Source organism: Salvelinus sp. IW2-2015, unplaced genomic scaffold, assembly GCF_002910315.2.
Source record: "Salvelinus sp. IW2-2015 unplaced genomic scaffold, ASM291031v2 Un_scaffold1370, whole genome shotgun sequence".
In the NCBI taxonomy this organism is placed as follows: Eukaryota; Metazoa; Chordata; class Actinopteri; order Salmoniformes; family Salmonidae; genus Salvelinus; species Salvelinus sp. IW2-2015.
In genome coordinates, this window is record NW_019942862.1 from 113,134 (window position 1) to 125,098 (window position 11,965).

Sequence of the window (11,965 nt, forward strand, 5' to 3'; positions counted from 1 at the left end):
CAAGCTGGCTCCTGCTGACTCTCCTCTTTCCATCACAACCACAATCACAGACCCCACAGAGCCCTCACGTATCTCCTCTCTCAGCAACACAATCATATATCTCTCCAATTAAGGGCTTTTCATTGGCCACTAGACGGAAACACATTTAGACTATCTACTCCGCGAGAACCAAGTATAAGACGAAAAAGAGAAGAGATACAATAAATACCTAAATAGGCAACAATTCGAAGGCGCAAAAAAACAAAACAAAGCAAAAGCAATACGAATGCTATTTGGCCCTAAACAAGAGAATACACAGCGGCAGAATACCTGAACCACTGTGACTGACCCAAACTTAAGGAAAGCTTTGAACTATGTACAGACTCAGTGAGCATAGCCTTGGCTATTGAGAAAGGCCCTATAGGCAGACCTGGCTCTCAAGAGAAGACAGGCTACGTGCATAACTGCCCACAATAAGAGGTGGACAAACTAGCGCACTTCCTAACCTCCTGCCAAATGTATGACATAATTAGAGACACATTTCCCTCAGAATTAAATACAGACCACAAAGAATTTGAAACACAAAACCACAATTATTCCTGGAATTAATCCAAAAATATGAGGCTGCCAGCGATATGTTCACCATATTTGTGAAATATACCACAAAAGTGTCCAGGCTGCACGAGGCAGTCAAAGATTCCTCGGAACCTAAGTAATGCCACAAGAGACATGTGAAGCGATAGATTCGGTCTGTTTATATAATATCGTCAGACGCACTGTCATTTACCTTTCGGGAACAGGGGCAGCAACCAGGGAACGGGCGCGTTCTCCTCTCATCATCCTCCTCTTTTTCCTCTACACTTTACAGCCCTTGTAATGTCAGAAGACTAACTGCTAATGTGTTCTTCCATTTCGTTTCCATCTTCCCTTTAGTTCCTTGTCTTCAGCTCTCTCGAGCACCACAACAACGACACATGTCCTTCTACTTATGACACATGATTAGCCTACTGCCCACAATAAGAGGTGGAAACTGAGCTGCACTTCCTAACCTCCTGCCAAATGTATGACCATATTAGAGACACATTTCCCTCAGATTATACAGACCCACAAAGAATTTGAAAACAAACCCAATTTTGATAAACTCCCATATCTATTTGGTGAAATACCACAGTGTGCCATCGCAGCAGCAAGATTTGGGACCTGTTGCCACAAGAGAAGGAGAGAGAGAGGATGATAGAGAGAGAGAGAGAGAGAGAGAGGGGGGTCCAGAGTTATCTCAGGGACATGATAAGCTGACATGGTGTTTGCTTTTTAGAACAATCTTTTTGATATTGACTTAAAGTAGTGGCACATCAGGATAACATATGAATAAATATGAACAATTTCCCATACCCCTCCAAAGGCCTCTACCCCATAACCAAGCCCTCCTGCTTTGATGTCATTAGTTGTTGTTTTTTTACACTTATTGCTGTGGTAGTTGAGTTAACAAGCATTTGAAGCTGAATGTCACAGGAATCCTCAGAGCACGCATAAACACGAGTCACATGAAGGGCTCATTGTGACATGAGATCACCATTATGATCAGCACTCAAAATGAGCTCAAATCAGGCCACTGAAAGCAGAGCAGGATCTACGCTGTTATTCCAGTAACTACTTGCACACACACACTCGCCAACCTCACTGCCCTGTGAAGGCCACCACATGACACACTCCTTCAAAGACATTATTTTCTTGAAGTCCAAGTTCAAGAGGTTCTTTATGATGCTAGGAATACGTATGCCATGTCAATATTGTGTATTACGTCTGGATCAGATAGATAGTGTGGGTTGACAGGACCTTTTCACTGTGCCAGTCCTACAAAACACTGCTTGTACAGAACATACTGCGAGTACCTGAGGTACATGCTGTGCTGTACAGAGAGTTATGGCCATGCCATATACATCCAAGGCTAAACAGTGGCAAATACAGCGGGTACGTGAGCAGGGTCTTTATAGGAACAGAGGCATTCCTGTCTGTCTCTGGATAGTCCAACAGAATAGAGTCACATAACATTGACAAGCCATTATTAGTCCAATCCGGCCAGAACCTAGCTGTTAAAAAACGACCTAACATATGGGGAACTTTCTAGAGGGAGTTGGAGAGAAAGGGAGAGAGAGGTTTATGTAACCCAAAGATCTGTTATCTACTGACCAAGAGAGCATACAGACATACAGTACATCCATACAGACATACAGTACATCCACACAGACATACAGTACATCCATACAGACATACAGTACATCCATACAGACATACAGTACATCCATACAGACATACAGTACATCCATACAGACATACAGAACATCATACAGAACATACAGAACATCCATAGAGACATATTCCCTTCTCTCTCAGAACATCCATATTCTTCCTCTCAGAGACATACAGATACATCTCATTCTACTAGACTATCATACCGTAATCTCCACTACAAACATACAGACATCCATTACAGACAACATCGTACACTTTCCAACACAGACTATACAGTACATTCACAGACATACAGTACATTTCATATCAAACACATACAGTACAGACATACAGAACATCCACGGTACATACTATGTTTTAATACTTTCTCACAAAGGAGGCATCCGTTATACTGTGTCATGGGACAGTAACACTGTCATAGTTCTTGCAGACACCTAGCATGGGGACAATCCGTCACCACCACCCGTGCCCCTCCCTTGGCTGCCGTCGCTCCTGACCTACAGTTAACATCCATACAGTCACATGTATACAGACTCACGTAATCAGGTCCCACACTAGAACATACAGTACATCCAACCGACATACAGTACCTGCCACACGCGACATTTTACATTAGCAGATTTTCATATCTATTATACATGTTATATGCAAGACGAGGGTGATTGCAGTAGCTATCCATACAGTACATCGTATGGGCTTTGACATACAGTACATCCACACAGACTCATTGACAGTTGTTTAATCTCATGGTGGTGATCATGACATTTGTACAGAACATTGTCCATTGAGTATGTACATTATTAGTATGCATTCAGCTACAGCGTTACATACACATCCAGCTCACAGAGCAGTTGACCAGGGAAACTGTCCATAAGACATACCTAGCTCGAATTGTCGTCATAGATGAACTACTACACTGCTAATCATCAGGTTATTATTTAGGGCGACACCACTGCAGTCACACTTCCATATTATGGGATTCCTTAGTTTTATTTACAGTTATTACCCTATTCTCTATCACACGATCGCCTACAAGTATCATCCATTTACTGAGTATTATTCACTAACGCGGCCGCCAGACATTAGGCAGTTAATCCTCCTACCATCTTGACATATCATTGTTATCATTTTCATCTTTACCAGTACATCACAGTACAGATCCATACAGACATAACAGAACATCCAACTAGAGACATCATAATCCATACAGACATACAGTACATCCACACAGACATACAGTACATCCACACAGACATACAGTACATCATACTTAAACATACAGTACAGACATACAGAACCATCACAGAGACATACAGCACATCCACACAGACATACAGTACATCCATACAGTAATGTTACAGACTATACAGCCATCCACACAGACATACAGTACCACATCCATCATCAGTACATGGATACAGACATACAGTACATCCATACAGTACATGTATACAGACATACAGTCAACTCCACACAGACATACAGTACATCCACACAGACATACAGTACATCCACACAGACATACAGTACATCCATAAGGTACATGTATACAGACATACAGTACATCACACAGACATACAGTACATCCACACAGACATACAGTACATCATACAAACATACAGTATAGACATACAGACATACAGTACATCCATACAGATACACAAGTACTCCACAAGACATACAGAGGGAAAGAGATGTTAGCAATGAAAAGATGTAGGCTTTATCAATAACCATGAATATCAAAGTGACCATTCAGTAATACTGGGTGGAGGGTTCCAAAATAGGCATACTCACACACACAGACAACACAACTCGCCTTACCACGTTGACACCGCTCTCGGCACGCACGCACACACACACACACACAATGATGAAATGCAGAGTCGCAGCATGTACCATATGTACATAGGGAATGTCCTTTAAGCCAGCACGCAGAGACATGTGACAGAAGGAGAGTATTTAAGAAAAGGTGCCCTGGCTGTAGGGACAGGATGGGGCAGGATCATGGAGATGGGACATTTAGTGGTTCAATGTAACCAAGTTTCAGGTTTGTCCTGCCAGAATTTAGGCCAAGGGTCTGATTCCCTGTGTCAGTTTGGTTAGAGGAGACGACAGACAGACAGACAGACAGACAGACAGACAGACAGACAGACAGACAGACCAGACAGACAGACAGACAGACAGACAGACAGAGACTACAGACAGACAGACAGACAGACAGCTAGACAGACAGACAGACTCAGACAGACAGATCAGACAGACAGACAGACAGACAGACAGACAGACAGACCGTCACAGACAGACAGACAGAAGACAGACAGAGAAAGAGAGACGAAAGAGAGAGAAACGAGAGAGAAGAGAGAAGAGAGAAAGAGAAAGAGAGAGAGAAGGGGAGTGTCGGGAAGTGGCAGAGAGGAGAGAGAGAGAGAGAGGAAATGAGAAGGCGGGGTGAGGGAGAAGGTGGGGAGAGAAGAGAGAGAGCGGGTGAAAGAGTGATAGGGAGAGAGAGACAGAGAAGCAATGGGGTGAGAGAAAGAGGAGGGAGAGAGAGAGACAGAGAGAGACGGGTGGATAGAGAGACAGAATCAGGGGGAGAGAGAGCGGGGTGAGAGAAGAGAAGAGAAGAGAGAGAGAGAGAGCAGTCCTGGTGCTCTGTTCACAAATGATAATTGCCATTGAAAATAATTATAAAAACAGACCAACTAGGAATGCTGTTTGGCCCTAACACACAGTATTTTTGATAAACTCCAATATCTATTGGGTGCAAATACCACAGTATGCCATCCACAGAGCAGAAGATTTCTGTGACCTGTTGCCACAAGAAAGGGCAACCAGTGAAGAACAAACACCATGTAATACAACACATATTTATGTTTATTTATTTTCCCTTTGTACTTCAACTATCTGCACATTAATTACACACTGTATATAGACAGAATGACATTAGAGGTTCTTTGTTCTTTGGAACTTTTGGATCATTTTTTTTATTGTTTGTTTCACGTTTTTGTTATTATCTTTTCCATGCTTTGGCAATGTTAACATGTTTCCCATGCCAATAAAGCCCCTTAAATTGGAGAGAGAGAGAGGAGAGAGAGAGAGAGAGAGAGAGAGAGAGAGAGGAAGAGAGAGAGAGAGAGAGAGGAGAGAGAGAGCGAGAGAGAGAGAGAGAGAGAGAGAGAGAGAGAGAGGAGAGAGAGGGGAGGGGTTGGTCTAACATTGTTGTAGACCTGTCCTTACACAATGTTCTCTGATCCAAGACATACCGTACTTCCTCCCACTTCTCACAGCCACATGGGAACTAGAATATGACTTGAGGACACCCCTCCCCTCCCTCTAGCCAGCCAGCTTGTCAGGTTATCAAACTCCAGCTCGTTCCCCTGTTATACCATGTCATGTCACTGTGTCCTGCTTGCCTGTTCTTTCTGCAAGTCATCTTGCACTGACCTGCTGCCACGCACGCACACACACACACAGACACACAGACATATAAAACACATAACTGTATACAGATAGTGTATATACAAACATGCACAGGCACACACACACACACGCACACGCCAGCACGTGCCCGCACATAATGACTTTGGATTCTGTGAGATACGTTGAAACAAACTGTGCTGTGTACCATATGCTAATAAGATGTCAATGGCCACCATTCAAGTTTAGCAAACCAGGTCACACGAGTCAACAATGACCACGCAGTCTACACTCTTATATTTTTCAATAAAGACAAGGGTTCTCACAGGGCCTTTCAACCAGACTGCGCCTGTACAGATTAATTTTGTATCGCTCAGAAAGATGGCAGGAATATGAGCATTTGTGATTTCAGACTTTTTTGTTATGATACTTATACGTGTAACCTTTTTCAGGAACCTTCTATGGAAGAAAGGGTTCTTTGTTGGGTGAAAAGGTTCTACCTAAAACAACACAGTGTTCTTCTACAGGAAGAGGGTAGTAGACCAGGGCTGCGTCCCAAACGGCACCCTATTCCCTACATAGTGCACTARGTTTGACCAGAGCCCATATGGTGTGAGTAGAGAATAGGGTGCCGTTTGGACCGTAGCTCAGCTGCTAGACCAGAGGGCAGACGAGACCTTTGAGTCAGACAGGAATCACGCGGCGATGTCTAGATGTGAACATCAGATTCATTGGTCTCGTTGTTAGAGGTCGTAGATCTTGTAGAAAAGGAAAATTAGATTATCTATTCCCAGGAGGCTCTAAGGACCTGCTGCCACGCATTAGGTGAAACCTATTGCAGGAGGAATGTGTGTGATAAGGTGAGACAAAAAGAGAGAAAGAGGGAGCGAGGAAAGGAGAGAGAGAGAGAGAGGACAGGAGAGAGAGAGAGAGGAAAGGAGAGAGCGAGAGAGAGAGCGAGAGAGAGAGCGAGAGAGAGAGCGAGAGAGAGAGACTTTATTGGACATAAGGAGTGTAGATATTAGCTAGTTTGTGGAATCCCCAAACACAGCCTGACTCATCACATAAACTGCTACTGTTTATTATCTATCCTGTTGCCTAGTCACACTCCTAGTTATATGTACATATCTACCTCCGTTACCTCGTCCCCCTGCACATCCACTCTGTACTGCTACCCCGTGTATAGAGCTAAGTTATTGTTACTCATTATGTATTTATTGTTACTTATTTTTCCCTTTCTATTTTTTCCTTTTTCCTCTGCACTGTTGGGACGGGTCCTRGAGTAAGAATTTCACTGTTGGTCTACTGTTGTTAATGAAGCATGTGACAAAMAAAATGTGATTTGATGGTTGCGTTCTATCAGGCTGGTTCCACCAGACTAATACAGTACTTTCAGGAATGATCCCTAAAACCCTCTTATAACTATTTGGATTAACACATTACATACACTGTAAAGGGGTTGCCATGAATTTGACAGGGAGCTTGCTGGCAAGTAAAATTCTGTATTTAATATTACAATATCAAAGCAAGTAGTGTGTAATGAAACACAGTACAATATCGTAAAATGTGCTGTATAACACTGTAAAAAAATTAAGTAAACGCTACCGTAATCAGAGTGAATGAATAGATTAATGGAATTTGTTGAGGGGAGGGGTTTGTATTTCACAGTATTTTTGTCACACTCGCTATCCTCAAACTCCCTGTCATAAATCGACCAAGGCGCAGCGTGCATGTAGTTCCACATCTTTTAATGAAAGTGAAACCGAAACAACCAAAAAACAAACAGGTAAACAGCAAAGAACGTGACGCAACCGAGGTGCACACACACAAACACGGAAAAATAATTACCCACAAAACACAGGTGGGAAAAGGCTACCTAAGTATGGTTCTGTTATGGGAATTGTATGAATAATGACTAAATGATGTATACATTTAACGTAGAATTATAACTAACAGAATTATATCCTGTCTGATGAATCATGTTTTGTCGCATCAAGGAAAGAGGGCTGTTAGCAGGCAAGGAACTGTGGCAGACAACTTGTGACACTGTGGAACTGATAACAGGGATGGAAGATCTCCCCACCCACCCACGTGCAACACCAATGCAATCTGTGATGGCTATAATCCATTTTTGGACTTTTAAATTAATGATATATACCCACTGCAATTCTTGAGAATATAACTTATAAATGCTTCAATGAACTGATCAACTAATGATTAGGAAGGTGTTGATAACGTTGATTATTTCTGCAAGCAAACCTCTGTGGCCCCCCTCCCTGGTAGAAGTGAATGCTCAAAGCCAACTCTAAACAGGCTCCACATTGTCTTGAGCACAGGCGCTGATTCTGGGACATGGAATTCAACCGTGGGGTGGCCTGCCATCTGTGGAGGTTTACTATGGGTGAACTAGCTGATCGGCGATGGATGTGCTTAGTTGTTGCCTTGGGTAGACCGTTTCAAATGGGGCGTGGTAAGTGACAAAATATGTAAGTATCATCTATGCACATGACTGATCAGTGACCGTTCACCGATTCCCCTGTAAACTCCTACGAAGAGTCCTAGTCTACCATCATCTGGGAAACTACAGTGTTTGTTATAGACTGGTGGGTTTGTTCATGTATGTATTCCTTATAATTATAAGTTGGATTTGTGTGTTGTTTGGTTTCATGTATGTATTCCATTAAAATTTATAGAGTTGGATTTGTGTGTGTGTGTTCATGGTTATGTATCCATTATAATTTATAGAGTTGGATTTGGGTGTGTTTGTTCAATGTATGTATTCCATTATAAATTTATCAGAGTTGGATTTGTGTGGTTTGTTCATGTATGTATTCCATTATAATTTATAGAGTTGGATTTGGTGTGTGTTTGTTTCAATGTATGTATCCACCTTATAATTTATAGAGTTGGATTTTGTGTGTGTGTGTTCATCGTCATGGTATTCCATTATAATTATAATAGAGGTTGGTTTGTGTGTGTTTGTTCATGTATGTATTCCATTATAATTTAATAGAGTTGGATTTGTGTGTGTGTGTATAATTTTTTTTTATGACGGTCAGCAAATAAGTGACAGCACTACCTCCTGCCTAGTTCTCTCTATTTCTCACTCTATAATCCGGTGAGCGCCATAGACCCTGTGAACGAAAGAAGACGATCTGACAGAGAGGGATACTGAGAATGAGAGAAGAGAGAGAGAGAATCGAGAATAGAGAGGAGAGAGGCGAGAGAGATCGAGAGAGTAGCGGGTGTCGGTGAGTGGTTCTGGGCTACGAAACAAGGGGATTTAACCCATTGTAATATTTTCTCTCGTCTCGTCTAAACCTCCTGTATTGCTAATCACGCTCTCAGGAGCAGAGGCTGTTAAAGAAGTACGAAAGGTACAAGTTCGGCTCTCTGTATTGCTACTCTACACGTCTTCTCTTTCTGAATTGTCTGTGAGAGTAGAGAGACAAAGATGCACGTGCTAGCTACAATCGTCACGCCACCTCTCCACGGACTAAGCTAGTTAGATGCTCTATATAACCAGAGACAGAGATGTGGATTACGAGCATACTGTGAGCCCTGCCATGTAGGGGGAGAGTAAAGAGAAATTACGAAGGACATGGTAAGAAGAGAAGCAACGAGCGGCTTATTGTTTATTGATGTTCAATATTCTAGCCCAACACGCAAGCGCGATGCAGCACAGAGAAATACGAGGGAGACCGCAGAGTACGTACGAGGACGATGAGCCATACTATCTCACAGAGGGACGAATACGACGACATATCCAGAGGGAGAGTCAGTACGTAGAGTACGATGTGCATGACGATGCATACTCTAACTCATCAGGTGACAGAGAGATGTAAATACATGCAGGGCAGTTGAGAGAGAGGGGAGCAAGTAGGCAATACCAGAGTGGCAGAAGCTAGAGTACAATTATCAATCTGTAGGAAGAGAGAGAGAGGAGTGTATCGAGGGCACTAGAAGATCCAAGGTATTATGAGAGGATGAGGATAGAGAGAGAACTAGGTGAGTCAGAGGTGAGCTGAGCTGTAGTAGAGAGAGTGTGACCTACGAAGTATGCACAAAAATACAAATGATAAGATGGCAGACGAACAGCAAGCAAGCACTAAACTCCAAGCATGCTGGATAACGAGAGAGTAGAGAGGGATGTATGAAGATGGGATCAAATAACCAATGAATGCGGAGAGAACGAAAGAAGCACACCCATACAAAGCCACGGAACTCTATAGACATTAGTAAGAGGAGAGATAGCAAGGGTACATGAAGAGTACAACAACTACACGAAGGTGCAGCAGAAGAGACTACATTTAAGATAATTCAGAAGGAGAGAGAGAGAGAGAGGGAGAAGGAGCAATACATTAGCACACAGACGGCACAGACGAAGAGGCACAAAATATACCAGGAGCGTGAGTATAGAGATGTAGTAAGATGGGAGAGAGACAAATACATGAAGGGACGAGAGTAGAACACTATAACCACAGCAGCGAGAGAAGTCCCGAATCGTATAGAAAGTATGATAGAATGGGAAATGCATACATGAGAAACAATAAGCCATCAACCAGGAGGCAGAGGAGATGCACAAAGCTCTATAAAGGCGGTGGGAGTAATCGGAGGGAGAGAGAGAAGATAGACAGGGGGCAGTAACACATGTGAGAGAAGAATAAAGCCGCTAAATGCAACCCACTACCATCCGCCACCGAAAATGGAAACATCAACTCTATCAGAAATTTATATACAAAAGAAGAGAGGAAAGAGAGGGAAACAATAACATCTTACCCCCACGCATTATTCCGATGCACCCCTGCACCCCCACCGGCACATCGCACCCCATTGACTAGTTTTGCCCAATTAGGACCTTACCACTACATGACTCAGACTTTCACCCACGGTCCCCCCCTCCCTTCCCCCTCCACTTCTCGTTCTCTGTGTCCGTTTGGTGCTAGGCCTCTTGATCTCGGCTATCACGATGATCCTCAGCGGCCCTCTCTTCCAACAAATCTGGAAATCCTACAGTGCAATTCCACCATTCTTATTTAGTCACATTGAGCCGAATACCTTACATGTGAAATGGCTTACTTACAAGCCCTTAACCAAAAAATGCGAGTTTAAGAAAAATAAGTGTTTACTAAAATAAATAAAAATTATTTTAAAAAATGTAATATAAAATATATATATAAAAAATAAAACTATACAAGTTTGACTTCAGATTCTGAAGTTCATCCACGTTTGTCCAAACGTCACTTATTTTGAAGTGTTTTTGACACCCTGGGTTGACTTCTGCTCAGCGGCATTCCATTTCTCCAAACATCACATTTAGAAGTTAAGGGTTAAGACGCAGTGCAGTCAAAAATGTGCTTTTCTTGTGTTATGAGGTTGGAATAATAATTGATCATTCCCTTTTATTAAGAGGTGTTTGAAAACCCGCCTGAAAGTTTTGCCTGTTTTTCTGGGATGGAGTTTTAGCCTGCCTGGTAACATCACCCGGCAGCATTTTGTTAATAGACCACTGAAAAAGGAGAGTTCAAAACCTCTCTGCCAATAACACCTAGTTTTCAGTTTTCCCTTCCCCACTTAGACCACTCCCAGACAGTCTTAGCAAAATTCTTGCTTGAGAAATTGCCATTTGCTAAGAATCTATTTTTGTTTCTTTTTGACCATTTGAATTGAAATCATCACAGTAAGGTACTTTCTTGTTACCCAGAAATMATTTGATATTGATAAAAAACGGCTGCATATGACATTTCAAGTTTTGGATAGGGTTCAAATATTTAGTTGAGACGTTCATTCTGCATGTTTAAGTTAAAGGTTAAGGTTTGGGATTGGTTAAAAGAAAAACAAAATGAGTGTCTACCACTGGGCTGAACACACAACCTTCTGATCCGGAGTCATTGCATTACGAAAAACCCAGCCTACTTGATGGTAATAGCGCTCAATGTTGCCCCTAGTGGCTGATTTTGAAGATATTTCCGATGTCTCCAGGACATGGYCAGACATCCAATTTCTAAGTCAATCTTGAGCATTCTGCCTGCTCTCTGTCTCTATCCTCTTCCCTCTCTCCCTCATTTTGCCCTGCTCTCCCACTCCATCTCTCATGCTCTCTCTTCCTCTCCCCGCTCTCTCCCTCTCTCTATCCTCTTCCCCCTCTCCCCCCTTTTCCCTGCTCTCCCTCTCCATCTCCCCTGCTCTCTCTTCCACCCTCTCCCCGCTCTCTCTCTTTCACCGATCGCGTCATCCTCATCCCTCTCTCCCTGTTCTCTTCCGATCTCTCCTGTCCTCTCCCTATTCTCTCATGTTCTTTCCCTGTCCTCTCCCT